Below are 16,095 nucleotides of genomic sequence, written 5' to 3'. Positions count from 1 at the left end.
TCCCTCTGGCTCCAGTGAAAACAAACACTGACACACAGGAGTAACAAAGTAGTAAAATCCTATTTTCATTCTTCCCAATTTGTCCCTCACATCATTTTTAAACCCTTAAGTAGCACAGAGCAGTTAGAATGAATATCCCATCTCCCATTTCTCCTGCCTTAGTAAACCTGCTTGTTTAGATAGTATGAATTGACTCATGTTTTGGAATTTAGATTCCATATAATTATAAAAACTAGTAGTCACAATATTTTTGAAAATTGTTAATTATTGCTGGAAAAATGGGAAATATTCTTACAAGAGACCGTTTATTAAATTATAGTTACATGTGAGTTTTGTTGGAATGAGGAATACTAGTCATGAAAATGATTTGCTTTAGAAAAGATATATAAATGTATGCTGATTTTCAACTCTTCATTGATTAATTTTCATTCTTTAATATATTATAAATCACAGAAGAATAAAAATCATGGTGAAGATATTAAATTCTGAAGAGAAAAATAACTGTGCAAAAAACAGTATTATTATGTATAGCCCAGTTATAAATCATTCATTCTTTCTCTCTCATTCTCTCTCTCAATTCACTTCTAAGTTTATACTAAGGCTACTGAAATAGAGTAGAAACTAAACTTCCAGACAAACACATTCCTCAAAATTTCAGTCAACCTAATAGGTATAGATTTGTCTATATTTTACTGAATTTAGTTTTTTCTTTCCAAGCCATAGCAAACACTATGTAAAAAATAAATTTACAGATTATACCTACCTGTGATGTATTTGAACTCCATTATATTTATAGTTTTGATTCTTTAAAAATATTATTTCCCAAGGAATTCTAGCTTTCTTCTCTCTATTTAGGCTCTCTAGTGTACTCTCTGTTAAAGCTTTATGAAGTAAGAAATTTTTCTTATTTACTATGAACTTTTTGAATTAAAGTCAAAAAATAAAAAAATATATATATTTTATTTTTACTGCTGAAATTAGATGCAGAAATATTTTTCTACTGTGAAAAGAAATATCTGTGAGTATTTATTTTATTAATGTATGTTCATTGAGTGGTAAATCTATTTTTATTCACAGAATTTCTTATTTCATGTGTGCTAATATTAATTACAATACCAATCATGTTTCAGTTGTAATCTGAATTTAGAAAGTTATTAGAAACAGCTTTAATACATTTCAGGTGTTTCTCAAAACCCCTGAGTGTTAATAGGTTAACAGAAGACAATTTATGTTTTATTGGCATATTGAATACATGTTTTAATTGCATGAGGAGGCATAGGGCCACAAACTATGTTAACTCAACAGGCAATGGTATGATAATAAACCCCAGAAGTCAACCTATTATTTTTAAAAATAGCTATAAAATTGGCTTCATATCAGATTCATAGCATTTTATATTCTTCTTAATGGCTATTCATAATTAGTGACCTATACTCTGTATTTATTAAAAATTTCATAATATGGCATGATCCAGGATGTTCTGAAAATGACAAAACCTAAGATGTTTGACTAACTTGCATTTTTGTGGCAATAATTTTTCAGATAAGTGGCAGAAGGCCCAGCTAACATTGAAATGAGAGTTTGATACCTTCTAAGTTTCATGATAAGCATTTTCATCTGTGCTTACTACGTCATTGTCATTTAGATTTTCAGAATAGTTGAGGTTGATGCTGCTGTTCCCATATTCCAAATGAGAAAATGAAGGCTCAGAAACAGTATGAAACTTGGCCAAAGTCACAGAACTCATATTTAGTAGAACCTAGACCCATGCTCCTGATTCTACTTCATAGACAACTATTTAATTAAAAATGTCTAACCTTTCATGAACAGTATGAAAAGGCAAAAAGATAGGACACTGAAAGATGAACTCCCCAGGTCAGTAGGTGCCCAATACGCCAATGGAGATCAGTGGAGAAATAACTCCAGAAAGAATGATGGGATGGAGCCAAAGCAAAAATGATACCCAGCTGTGGAGGTGACTGGTGATAGACGCAAAGTCCGATGCTGTCAAGAGCAATATTGCATAGGAACCTGGAATGTTAGGTCCATGAATCAAGGCAAATTGGAAGTGGTCAAACAGGAGATGGCAAGAGTGAACGTCGACATTCTAGGAATCAGTGAACTAAGATGGACTGGAATGGGTGAATTTAACTCAGATGACCATTATATCTACTACTGAGGGCAAGAATCCCTTAGAAGAAATGGAGTAGCCATCATGGTCAACAAAAGAGTCTGAAAGGCAGTACTTGGATGCAATCTCAAAAGCGACAGAATGATCTCTGTTCATTTCCAAGGCAAACCATTCAATACCACAGTAATCCACGTCTATGCCCCGACCAGTAATGCCGAAGAAGCTGAAGTTGAACCGTTCTATGAAGACCTACAAGACCTTCTAGAACTAACACCCAAAAAAGATGTCCTTTTCATTATAGGGGACTGGAATGCAAAAGTAGGAAGTCAAGAAACACCTGGCGTAACAGGCAAATTTGGCCGTGGAGTACAGAATGAAGCAGGGCAAAGGCTAATGGAGTTTTGCCACGAGAACGCACTGGTCATAGCAAACACCCTCTTCCAACAACACAAGAGAAGACTGTACACGTGGACATCACTAGATGGTCAACACCGAAATCAGATTGATTATATTCTTTGCAGCCAAAGATGGAGAAGCTCTATACAGTCAGCAAAAACAAGACCGGGAGCAGACTGTGGCTCAGATCATGAACTGCTTATTGCCAAATTCAGACTTAAATTGAAGAAAGTAGGGAAAACCACTAGTCCATTCAGGTATGACCTAGATCAAATCCCTTATGAGTATACAGTAGAAGTGACAAATAGATTTAAGGGACTAGATCTGATAGACAGAGTGCCTGATGAACTATGGACAGAGGTTTGTGACATTGTACAGGAGACAGGGATCAAGGCAATCCCCATGGAAAAGAAATGCAAGAAAAGCAAAATGTCTGTCTGAGGAGGCTTTACAGATAGCTGGGAAGAGAAGAGAAGCAAAGGAGAAAAGGAAAGATATTCCCATGTGAATGCAGAGTTCCAAAGAATAGCAAGGAGAGATAAGAAAGCCTTCCTCAGCCATCAGTGCAAAGAAATAGAGGAAAAAAACAGATTGGGAAAGACTAGAGATCTCTTCAAGAAAATTAGAGATACCAAAGGAATATTTCATGCAAAGATAGGCTCGATAATGGACAGAAATGGTATGGACCTAACAGAAGCAGAAGATATTAAGAAGAAGTGGCAAGGATACACAGAAGAACTGTACAAAAACGATCTTCATGAGCCAGATAAAAACGATGGTGTGATCACTCACCTAGAGCCAGACATCCTGGAATGTGAAGTCAAGTGGGCCTTTGAAAGCACCACTGCAAACAAAGCTCGTGGAGGTGATGGAATTCCAGTTGAGCTATTTCAAATCCTCAAAGGTGATGCTGTGAAAGTGCTGCACTCGATATGCCAGCAAATTTGGAAAACTCAGCAGTGGCCACAGGACTGGAAATGGTCAGTTTTCGTTCCAATCCCAAAGAAAGGCAATGCCAAAGAATGCTCAAACGACCACACAATTGCACTCATCTCACACGCTTGTAAAGTAATGCTCAAAATTCTCCATGCCAGGCTTCAGCAATACGTGAACCATGAACTTCCAGATGTTCAAGCTGGTTTTAGAAAAGGCAGAGGAACCAGAGATCAAATTGCCAATATCTGCTGGATCATCGAAAAAGCAAGAGAGTTCCAGAAAAACATCTATTTCTGCTTTATTGACTATGCCAAAGCCTTTGACTGTGTGGATCACAATAAACTGTGGAAAATTCTGAAAGAGATGGGAATACCAGACCATCTGACCTGTCTCTTGAGAAGTCTGTATGCAGGTCAGGAAGCAACAGTTAGAACTCGACATGGAACAACAGACTGGTTCCAAATAGGAAGAGGAGTACGTCAAGGCTGTATATTGTCACCCTGCTTATTTGACTTATATGCAGAGTACATCATGAGAAACGCTGGGCTGGAAGAAACACAAGCTGGAATCAAGATTGCCAGGAGAAATATCAATAACCTCAGATATGCGGATGACACCACCCTTATGGTGGAAAGTGAAGAAGAACTAAAGAGCCTCTTGATGAAAGTGAAAGAGGAGAGTGAAAAAGTTGCCTTAAAGCTTAAAGTTCAGAAAGCTAAGATCATGGCATCCGGTCCCATCACTTCATGGGAAATAGATGGGGAAACTGTGTCAGACTTTATTTTTGGGGGCTCCAGAATCACTGATGATGATGATTTCAGCCATGAAATTCAAAGACACTTACTACTTGGAAGGAAGATTATGGCCAACCTGGATAGCATATTTAAAAGCAAAGACATTACTTTGCCAAGAAAAGTCCGTCTAGTCAACGTATGGTTTTTCCAGTGGTCATGTATGGATGTGAGAGTTGGACGGTGAGGAAGGCTGAGTGCCGCAGAATTGATGCTTTTGAACTGTGGTGTTGGCGAAGACTCTTGAGAGTCCCTTGCACTGCAAGGAGATTCAATCAATTCATCCTACGGGAGATCAATCCTGGGTGTTCATTGGAAGGTCTGATGTTGAAGCTGAAACTCCAATACTTTGGCCACCTCATGCGAAGAGTTGACTCATTGGAATAGACCCTGATGCTGGGTAGGATTGGGGGCAGGAGGGGAAGGGGATGACAGAGGATGAGATGGTTGGATGGCATCACCAACTCGATGGACATGGGTTTGGGTAGACTCCGGGAGTTTGTGATGGTCAGAGAGGCCTGGCGTGCTGCAATTCATGGGGTCGCAAAGAGTCAGACACGTCTGAGCGACTGAACTGAACTGAACTTAATTGAACCTTTCAACACTTAACATTGCTCTGAGGATAATTTGAAGTGTGTCAACGGCTTATAAAAATGTCTCATTAGTTCCTAAACCATTTACAAGTTGTGAATTTGGCTTAACTTTATCTGTTTATATTTATTTTGGACCCAGACGTAAAACAGTGCACTTTATAAGAAATGGACAGGATCAGTGTTCTTGTCATATCCTGACTGTGTAAACTTTTTAAAGTCACTTCATCTTTAAAGTGGCCTATGGGGATGGCATATGCCCAACTCACAGGATTTTGTGGGAGTACAGTGAAATAATTCATATGAAAATTTTTACTTCTTCATTTAAAGCCTCATCAGTAAGAAATTTCTACCTTAGTTTAATATGGTCACTGTTACTCCTCCAGTTCAAGGGAAAAGTACTTGGGATTAAAAAGTAAGCTCATTGTGTTTTATTTGCCTTTGAAATGGAAAACAAAACACAATGTTTAAAGGAAACAAGTTGCTCAAGAGAAATTCAAAATGTAAAAGTATAAGCGAATTTGCATTGCAACAGTTAGGAAATACCCATTATGTGGGTATCAAGAGCTCTTAACTGTTATCCCAAAAGCCTTTCATTTCCTATTACGGAAAAGGTAAAGTAGAAGTTTTAAAGTAGTCTCATAACTTTAACTTTTCCTAGGGAAGAATCTCTATAACGAGGAAACAGACCTACTGGGATATATTGGCAATGAATAAATATGCCTGAATAAAACTTGAACTAGGATCCTTTATTTAACTTTGATTTCCACTGCCACTTGACATATTAGTATACTCATTGCAGGACTATTTTATTACTATGTGTCTTTTAGAAAAAGACCAATTTAAGAAGCATCTATTGACAGCAAATTTAGAATTTTATTTTTGAACAAAAAGTCAGTCAGTTCAGTCACTCAGTCGTGTCTAACTGTTTGACTCCATGGATTGCAGAAAGCCAGGCTTTCCTGTCCATCACCAACTCCCAGAGCCCACTCAAACTGATGACATCCAAACATCTCATCCTCTGTGGCCCCCTTCTCCTCGTGCCTTCAATCTTTCCCAGCACCAGGGTCTTTTCCAGTCAGTCAGTTCTTCACATCAGGTGGCCAAAGTATTGGAGCTTCAGCTTCAGTCCTTCCAATGAGTATTCAGGACTGATTTCCTTTAGAATTGAATGGTTTGTTCTTGCTGTCAAAGGGACTCTCAAGAGTCTTCTCCAACACCACAGTTCAAAAGCATCAATTCTTCAGTGCTCAGCTTTCTTTATGGCCCAACTCTCATATCCATACATGACTACTGGAAAAACCATAGCTTTGACCAGACAGACCTTTGTTGGCAAGGTAATGTCTTTCCTTTTTAACACGCTGTCAAGATTGGTCATAGCTTTTCTTTCAAGGTGTAAGCATCTTTTAATTTCATGGCTGCATTCACCATCTGTGGTGATTTTGGAGCCCCCCAAAATCAAGTCTGCACTCTTTCCTTTATTCCCTATCTATTCGCCATGAAGTGATGGGACCGGATGCCATGATCTTAGTTTTTTGAATGCTGAGTTTCAAGCCAGCTTTTTTACTCTCCTCTTTCACTTTCACCCATAGGCTTTTAAGTTCTTCTTCACTTTAAGTCACCTCAGTCATTTCCAACTCTTTGTGAACCTATGGGATGTAGCTTTCCAGGCTCCTCTGTCCACGGGATCCTCCAGACAAGAATACTGGAGTCGATTGCCATGCCTTCCTCCAGAGAATCTTCCCAACCCATGGACCAAACCCACATCTCCTGCGTCTCCTTCATTGCAGGTGATTCCTTACCACTGAGCCATCAGGGGAAGCTAGACTCAACATCATTATTATCCATGTGATTATCTATATCAGTCATTATCCCATGGAAGAGGAGCTGTTTTTCTGATGCTAATTGGTACAGTTGCTACTACAAACCCGCCACTGCTGTGAATCAAACTTGTTTTCTTTTCTTGGCATTACAAAAGTTTTACTTACTTTAACTACCATTTATCTGTTCAGTCATGAAGCCCCTAAAGGCACATTAAAATGATAGATATTTAAATCTTCATACTTCCTCTAAAATCAATTTCTTACGCATATAGTTTAAAAATTAACTTTATAGTGTCTACTAAGATTCAATCTAGAGATGTTAGAGTGTTGTAAAGAATTGTCTTATAATATGTCAGACATGCCTATGAATAATAGTTTATCAAACTTGCAAAGTCCAGTTATTATAAATTTCCAAGGCTCAAATATGCATTGACTCTTCAAAATATAGCCATTGATATAAAATAAATTATCAGAAATTTTTCAGAAATAAAATTTAAGCCATGCAGGAGTGATAAAATAGGACCAGATACATTGCCCATTTTGACCAGGAAAAGTGGCAATGTACTTCTTAAAGAAAAATGTGTACCCTGCTTCTTTTACTTTAAACCAATGCTGAAAATGAGGCAGACATTGATCATTCCATATCTAATATTGAGTGGAACACAGAAAGCCAACTGACAAAAAGAGTAATAATAAGGTAGGCTATATTACCATGTTTCATCTACCTTAGCCACTTTTTATTTTCCAAGTGTCTGCAGAGCAGTCATAGAGGAACCCTGAGGTGATGGAGGGGAATAGACTTGTCTGTGTAAACAAATGCAAGACAAATTGTGAGATCAGTAAGTATCTGATGGTTATTTTCTGGAAGGTCAGTTTTTTTAGATATAGGTTGAGCCCAGATGAGGTAAGTAGACTCATTGGTGATGGGACTGTTAACCAAGATGTTTCAAGAACGGTGGAAGTCGTTTGCTTTGCATAGGAAAACAGCTGCATGACTAAAGTACTGGAAGAGTGTACCTATTTTGAAATCGTAGAAGGTGAGAGTAACATAGATCAATCCAGCTGAGGCAAAAGCTATAAACATGTATGTTATGGTGCTATTTCCAAGTGTATTATGTATATGTAATAGAATACAACTTGATGCTCACTGGGTTCATTTATTTCTTATGATGTCATTCTGATCTGCTCATTGAAAGCAACTATATTTCCATTAGATATGTTTCTCAAAGCATGATCTGTAAAAATCTGAACAAGAATTCTCTGGGGAACATGATAAAAGCATAACTTTGATTCAGGTGGTTGCTGGATCCACAACAAGAAACGTCTGTCTCTTTGATTCCTTTTTGCCATAGTGCTATTTTGTATCAAACTTTTTCTCTTTTTAGCTGTTGATTGTGATACTTCTGTAATGTGAGATATTTTAAAAGCAAACTGAGACATCAGACGTTGGAAAAATACAGAAATGATGGCAATTATTCTGTATTTCAATAAAATAAAGTTATAATGAGGCCAAATTAAGAGACACAGCTCAGCTTCGGATATACAGTAAAGCTTGTGCTAGGAAAGTTTTTCTATTTTTAGGAAATTTAACTGAACTTATATATGTCTAAAACTGAAGAAGAAAAACAAACATCCATGTTTCCTACTGTACATAATGATCTAGTTTAAAAAAAAAAACTTTAAAATATATTAGTGTATCTTATAACAGACTTATCTTTCTTGGCGTGTTTTAATCCTCATTCTCCACTACCTGTAGATCTTTGTGTAGAAATCGTACTACTTATCTTATTCACCTATTGTCCATTCAATTTAGCTTATTGGAAAACATCTCTTTTTGTGCAACTGATGTTATAGAGACATAAATCATGGATGGAAACAATGAAATAGAGCATCCATTCCATTTCTAAATAAACAATAGTGCTTCCATATCACGCTCTTCTGAGAATTTTTCCTACCCAATATTCAATTTCCAAGTAATAATTCATAATTTATTTGAAGGGTATTAGCTCCAACTAAAATCATTGTTTTATTTTCTGTATTTAGAAAAATTGCTTTTATTTCCTCCTTTCTTAGTTTTCTTTCATAATAGTATTGCAATATTCTTAATTCTATTTACTCTGGTTGTTGTTGTTCAGTCACGTCCAACTCTTTGCAACCCCATGGACTGCAGCATGCCAGGCTTCCCTGTCCTTTGCCATCTCCCAGAGCTTGCTCAAACTCATGTCCATTGAGTCAGTGATGCCATCCAACCATTTCGTCCTATATCATCCCCTTCTCCTCCTGCCTTCAATCTTTTTTTTTTTTTTTTAATATGAAATGCTTCACAAATTTGCGTGTCATCCTTGCACAGGGGCCATGCTAATCTTCTCTGTATCATTCCAATTTTAGTATATGTGTTGCTGAAGCTAGCACCTGCCTTCAATCTTTCCCAGCATCAGGGTCTTTTCTAAAGAGTCAGCTGTTTGCATCAGGTGGCCAAAGTATTGGAGCTTCAGCTTCAACACCAGTCCTTCTAATGAATTTTCAGGATTGATTTCTTTTAGGATTGACTGGTTTGATCTCCTTGCAGTCCAAGGGACTCTCAGGAGTCTTCTCCAGCACCACAGTTCAAAAACATCAGTTCTTTGGCACTCAGCCTTCTTTATGGTCCTACTCTCACATCCATACATGACTCCTGGAATTTACTCTGCAGTTAAAAGTTATTGTGTCATGTGACATCACAGCCACTGAGCCAATTCATGTTAACAGCCTTCCCAGTTCTGTCTCTGTATCTATGTACTCAAAGGACATAGATCCTATAAGTTAAAAAGCAATACCAAAAATGAGGCAAAGCCAAATGTATGATATATGCATGGGAATACTTTCATTCTTGATAGTAACTATAAGGTGGGATTGCTTTCTCCCTCATCAATGCTGGACTCCAAATTCAAAGATCCTTAAAATGCTTTTTATTGTTTTTACCTAAATCTCATCATAGAGGCCTAAACTGAAATGATATAATAACTAGCCATTTTATTTCCTTAGAATAGGTAGTCTCGAAGTTTTAGAGTTCAGAAAATTCACCTGAGAATCTTGATAACACATAGATTTGGTAGGTCAGAGGTCATGCACAAGAAGCTGCATTATAAAAAGGTACCTCAGCATCCCTGACAACAGATGGCTCTTGGACTCATCCCTGAGAAGCAAGATCCTGAGCAAATATTTTGTATGGAATTTCTATTTGAATGAACAAATCATATTCCCCTCTATGGCACCTCAATGCCATAGTGTGGGAAAAAAAAACTGTCTTGAAGAAAAGCAACAGTTAAACTTTCAGAAAGTGACTCAGAGTATATATTGCTTAGAGATTTCTTTTTTTCCTTTGAGCAAACCTTACTTTCTTCAAGCATATTTTAAGTTTCTCCAGCTTAAATAAAGTATCTGTTCTAAGGTCATTCTGGTTCTTCAAAACAAATTCAAACAGAACCATGAAACAAACTTGGAAGAATTGAACAAATTTCAATGACATTTTAAAAATCTGATTTAATTCTCACAAAAATTCATGAGAGTAACTATCAACCTTCTCATTTTACAAATGGGTAAATGGAACTTCAGTATTATCAATTTTCTCAAGCTGAACATTTAGTAAAAAGAAGTCCATGTTTCAGGAATATCCACTGTAGACCATGACTCTTTCCATTGTATTAAGCACTTGTGTACAAAGACATAGTGGATAGTACATAGTACATAGTGGATAGTACATTAGAGGCTGTGGGAAAGTATGGGTGCCCTCTTGTTGGTATTCCATTCTTTATCATGGAAATGAAGTAATAGTAAGACTTCAGTGAAATCAATCCAGCTGTAAGACTTGTGGCACCATCCTTATAACTACAGCTATCTCTCTGAATGAGCAAAGGAGGTATTAGAGAAACTTACTGGTAAAAGATGAAGAGAAAGGAAGTCTGTGGAAGGAAATATGTTAGCCTCTAGCTCAGATATTGTTGCAATGGCAGCAGGTTTATGGTATCTAAAAAGGTTATGCATCATTTTACTTGAATGTAACATTTTGCCTGTTTCCGAGAGAAAACCAGTGAAAGACTACAGCAACTGTTCATTATTGTCATCATCAAATGAAGATGAGCCAAACTTAGAAATTATTCCTAGTGCAATGTAGTGAGAAGCCAATATTTACCACCCAGAAAGGGAAGCAAAGGACCCAGCTATAATTTGTTTGGGGATTTTTCCAGTAAGGTCTGTGATCAATTAAGTGGTTCCTCTTTTGGATTTTACTGAGATCAGACTTCGATGCTCACAATGTGGAACAGATATATTAAAAGGGTTGGAAAAGGATCAGCATCATAAAAGCAGAATTATACCAAAAGGGAAATATAATGGGAGCCACATAGCCTTTGTGGGATTGAAGTTTCCCTTATCAAACATGTAAAATCTTCAAATGACATTATTTCAGTAAAACCCAATATGAATCATCTATTTTTATTGGCACTTGGCATTTTTGTTTCCTGCCAGCTAACACAATATTCTGATCTGAATACATAGTGAAAGTGAAGCCACTCACTCGTATCCAAGTCTTTGTGACCCCATGGACTGTAACCTACCAGGCTCCTTGGTCCATGGGATTTTCCAGGCACAAGTACTGGAGTGGGTTGCCATTTCATAAATATGATAAAATTGACATCTGCCAAGCTGGGCTTACTCAAAATTTCTAGATCCTCAGTTTTTATTTTCTGGCACTAAACAGAAAAACCTTTCTCTGTGCATTCAAATGATCTCCTAGATGCAAAGTTAGATCTAGTGTGTTAGAAGTATGGGGTGAAAATCTTTTGGGAAGAATAGACTTATTCGATAAAGAAAGCTCTTTTCACTTGTAATATTACAAACAATTTCATAAACTCCCTCTATCTTTTAAAACAGTAATGTTCAATGAAACAGGCTCATTGTCTTTCATTTATCTTGCTAGTATACCTTTTCATACACATCATTCAAACAACAAAACTCTTTAGGACCTACCATGGGCTGAGAATTGTGCAAGGAAATAAAAGTGAGCAAGACAAAATTGTTACTAGCCCTCACAGAGTTCCTCATAGGTATCCCAGACAGCTTTTCAGGACTCTCCACAGCCATTAACTGCTCTCATCTTTTTGTTGATGGTGCATGTTATGAGAAAAGCTACTTACATATAGCTGGTGCCTGGTGTGCTGCAGTCCATGGGGTCACAAAGAGTCAGACATAATTTAGTGACTGAACACCAACAACATAGAGCTGGTACTATGGTCAGAAAATAATTACCCTACTATGGAACTTTCTTTGGTGAGTTTATACGTGTCTTAAGTCATTAGCAGTCGTTTCACATGTCTAAAATTAAATAGTAATTACTATCATTTAAAACCTTAATCTCAAAACTTTGAGTACTGAGATGAGTCAGCACCATGATCACAGTAAACTTTATAGAAAATCCATGCATTTTTTCCCCATAGCTTTCACGTGATTCTTGGACCATAGTAAGCGGTCAGTGCATCCTTGTTGCATGAACAGAAGACAGCATAATGCAGTTATGCAATTGAAGGAACACCTGAGTAGAAATAAGGAAATAGTCATTCTAGCTTTAATCCTACTATTGAATCGCCATGTGATATTTGTGAAATTGTTTCCACTTCATGATCTTCGACTCCTTTAACTGTAAAATCAAGAGAGTGAACTTCATGAGATTTATTTCCTTCTAGCTTCACCAATATAGAATGATGTAATACTGAGAATGTCATTTGGAAGAAAGTATTTCTTGTTGCTTCCATAGCAGTTCTCATCCTTATTGACCACATAATAAATACTTCAGAAACAAAAAGAAGAGAGTGATAAGGAAGGAAGGAAGGTAGAAGGAAAGAAGGGTAAAGAAACAAGTGTAAACAAACTGGTCACATAAATCCCACCTTAGCATATAGTTCATAAACTCCAAAAAAAAAAAGATAAGAAATGCAGAAAGGTATAAGTGTTAATTTTTTAAAGGAATTTAAACTAAAGCTTGGAGCTAGATATTTCCAGTTAGGCAAAATCAGAAATAGCTTTATTTCTGTTAAGACTTTGGACCTCTAAAACCTTAATCAAACATTTTCACAGTTTTTCATTATAGTAATGAAAGGGCTAAATTTTATTTATAATCATATTTAAACTGTCATATTTTGAGTGCCTCAGTAAGGAAAATGACTGACTTATAACTATTATTATTACCGTTCTCATTAACACTATGCTTGTTCCTGGAAATAAAGTAGAGTAGTTTTTCCTTGTGGACTCAACAGATTATTAAAACTATTTTCACTATTTCCTGCATGCTTTAAAAAAATTAATATTCTCACCTGCTATTTGAGCAGAAATGTATATATTGCTAAGCCTTCATTTTTATTTTAATTTTTGTAATAATAATAGTTATGAATAAATTTGTCTCTTACTGAAAATTGAATTTTTCTTTTAAAATGGAGATGCTGGAAAATTTGGCATCCTTACAATATTTTAGTTTGAGCATTGCAAAGTCCTGCTCACATTGCAAAATATTTATAAAATGTTTTAGCTAAATCCCAATAGTATAGAAAGCTTAAATCTTTTCTTTCTCTTTTCCTTTTTCACTTGTATAGATAGTATACTCATTTTAGGCACCATTTGCTTTACTTTTTGAAATTCAACATTAGATATGTGTTTACAAGTGTTGTTGATTTAGGTAAGTTTTCTTGAGATTTGCTTGTAATATTTGCAGGGAGTATCAGATTCAAGTTGTTTAAAGGCTGCTAATGAGTGATTCTTAGAATTTTTGGCAGAATGAGGACAGTTATAAAAAGGAACAGCAACGCTGTCTGTATAGCATGGTACCACTCTCCCGATTAATGGTACTTTACATTAAAACTTTTGCTCAGCTGAGCAGCTGACTATGCTAATTCTTCAGAGTTGTGTTAAGCCTCACTCATTTTTTCCCCCCTAAGCCTACTTTCCGGGAATAGCAAAAGAAAATGAAATTATTCAAGGTTAGAGAAAGTGAGATTACATGACTGTTTCACTGGCATTGTCATTCAGTGTATTCTTGCATATTTACATTTCTGGAGATATCAGTCCAGCTCGTCCATGATCTTGCCTCAGTCATATCCAATTCTTTGTGACTGTATGGCATGTAACCCTCTAGGCTCCTCTGTCCAATGAATTTCCCAGCCACGAATACTAGAGTGGATTGCCATGCCCTCCTCCAGGGGATCTTTCCGACCCAGGAATGAACCCAAGTCTCAGGCATCTTTTACATTGGTAGGTGTGTTCTTTACCACTAGTGCCACCCACATAGAACTTCCATGGATGTCTCTATCTATCTATCTATCTATCTACCTGTTTTCTTATTCTTTAACTTATCCTCTGTGTTGTAAGACCAAATCTCTTTCTCTCTCTCTCTCTCTAGAACATAGAACAATGCTTGCTACACAGTAAGCGCTTAGAAAATAGAGCTGATCCTCATTATTTGCAGTCTACATTTGCAAATATGCTTCACTAAAATTTATTTGTACCCCTCAAAGCAATAATTGTGACATTTTCACAATCATTTGTGGACATGCAGAGAATAGTGAAAAGTTTGAGTTGCTAGTATGTGCATTCTCAGTTGAGATTCACCAGATGCCTTTCTGCCTTGCCTCAGCTCTAAGAAATGACCAGAAGATGAGGGTGGTGGAGGGGCACTGCAGTGTAACACAAGCACTGACTGGGGCCAGTTGAATGGAATTTAATCTTAACTGTGGTACCTGTTAATGGTTGTCCTGAGGCAAATCATTTAATGTGTATGAAAGTCCTTTTCTCTTTTGTCAAATAAATAGAATCTACTAGGAATTTCAGGCCTGTTGTTGTTCAGTCTCATGTCGTGTCCAACTCTTTGCAACCCCATGAACTGTAGCACACCAGGCTTCTCTGTCCCTCACCATCTCCCAGAGTTTGCCCAAGTTCATGTCCAGTGAATTGATGATGCCATCCAGCCATCCCATCCTCTGACACCCTCTTCTCCTTCTGCATTCAATCTTTCCCAGCATCAGGGGCTTTTCCAGTGAGTCAGCTGTTTGAATCAGGTGGTCAAAGTATTGGATCTTCAGCTTCAGCATCAGTCCTTCCAAGGAGTATTCAGGGTTTATTTCCTTTAAGATTGACTGGTTTGATCTCTTTGCTTTCCAGAGGACTCTCAAGAGTCTTCTCCAATACCACAGTTTGAAAGCATCAATTCTTCAGCTCTCTGCAATCTTTATTGTCCCGCTCTCACATTTCAAATATATATATATACATATATATATGTATATATATATATATAGACATCACATACACACACTCACACAGAATCTTCCCCTAGGAATAATGATTCAGTATTGCCTAATTCAGTGTTCACAGCAACTTTATAGAACTATTGCAAGTAGAGACAATTGTAATTGTTGAATGAAGAAATGAATCACTGACCCAGAAACTGTAATTCATATTATTTATTTAATGATCAGCTTACATGAATGAACTCTAATTATAGCTCAGTGACTTCCCAAAGAACCTTGTGGTAGGCAGAATAATGGCCTCCCAAGTGTGTCCCCATCCTAATCTCTGGTAAATGTGAATATGTCAGGATCCATGGCAAAAGAGGATTATGATTGCAGATGTAGTTAAACTTACTCTTGAGCTGACTTTAAAATAAGAAGTTTAAAAAAAATAATAAGAAGTTTAGAAATTTTCCTGAGGGTCCAGTGTTAAGACTCTGTGCTTGCACTGCAGGTGGTAAGGAGACAATCTCTGGTCAGAGAATTAAGATACTGCATGCCGTGCATTGAGGCAAACAGAAAAGGAAGGTTATTTTGGATTATCTTGGTGCACCCAATGTAATCACAAGGATCATTAAAAGTAGAAGAGGAGGCAGAAGAGGGAGAACAAAAGATGGCTGTGTGACAAAGACACAGCTTAACCCTGCTGACTATGAAATTACTAGAGGACCATTATTCAAGGAATGTGGGTGGTCTCTTGAAGTTGGAAAAGGCAAGGAAACAGATCTCAGAGCTTCCAGAAAGGAATGTAATCCTTGATTTTATATGCACATGAGATCCATTTCATATTTCTGACCTCCAGAATAATAAATTTGTGTTTTTTTTAAACAGTTAAGTCTGTAGTAAATTATTTACAGTAGTAATAGGAAACTGTCGGGGAAGTTTATAATTTCCTTGGTTCTGTCTCACCACATCAAAAATTTGAAGGGATGGACAGGTCAGTGTTACAGCTCCGTGTTATAGCTCAATTTTATTTGACAAGCAAGGGAAACTACATCTTCAAGGCATGAGGCATGTCAACCCAAAAGATGTGAAGAGAGGAGAAGCTCCCAGCTCAATTTTGGCTCCTTTTTTTTTAATATCTTTTTTTCTCCCCACCCCCCACCCGAGCCTCCCCTA

At 37.0% G+C, this 16,095-nt stretch overlaps 1 protein-coding gene and 1 non-coding gene across 9 annotated transcripts in view; one reads left to right on the top strand and one right to left on the bottom strand.

Annotated features, from left to right (window-relative positions):
- Nucleotides 1-16,095, top strand: part of PCDH11X (protocadherin 11 X-linked) — an 868,063-nt gene that overhangs the window by 204,111 nt on the left and 647,857 nt on the right. The gene's annotated exons all lie outside the window — the stretch shown is intronic.
- Nucleotides 8,973-9,079, bottom strand: LOC145537355 (U6 spliceosomal RNA). The gene has a single exon (XR_014076374.1). It is a non-coding gene; the product is annotated as a U6 spliceosomal RNA (small nuclear RNA).

The sequence above is a fragment of the Giraffa tippelskirchi genome, chromosome X (assembly GCF_054371585.1).
Source record: "Giraffa tippelskirchi isolate mGirTip1 chromosome X, T2T-mGirTip1v1.2.pri, whole genome shotgun sequence".
Classification (NCBI taxonomy): domain Eukaryota; kingdom Metazoa; phylum Chordata; class Mammalia; order Artiodactyla; family Giraffidae; genus Giraffa; species Giraffa tippelskirchi.
The sequence above is the reverse complement of the archived record's forward strand: the minus strand, read 5'-3'. Positions and strand labels throughout refer to the sequence as shown.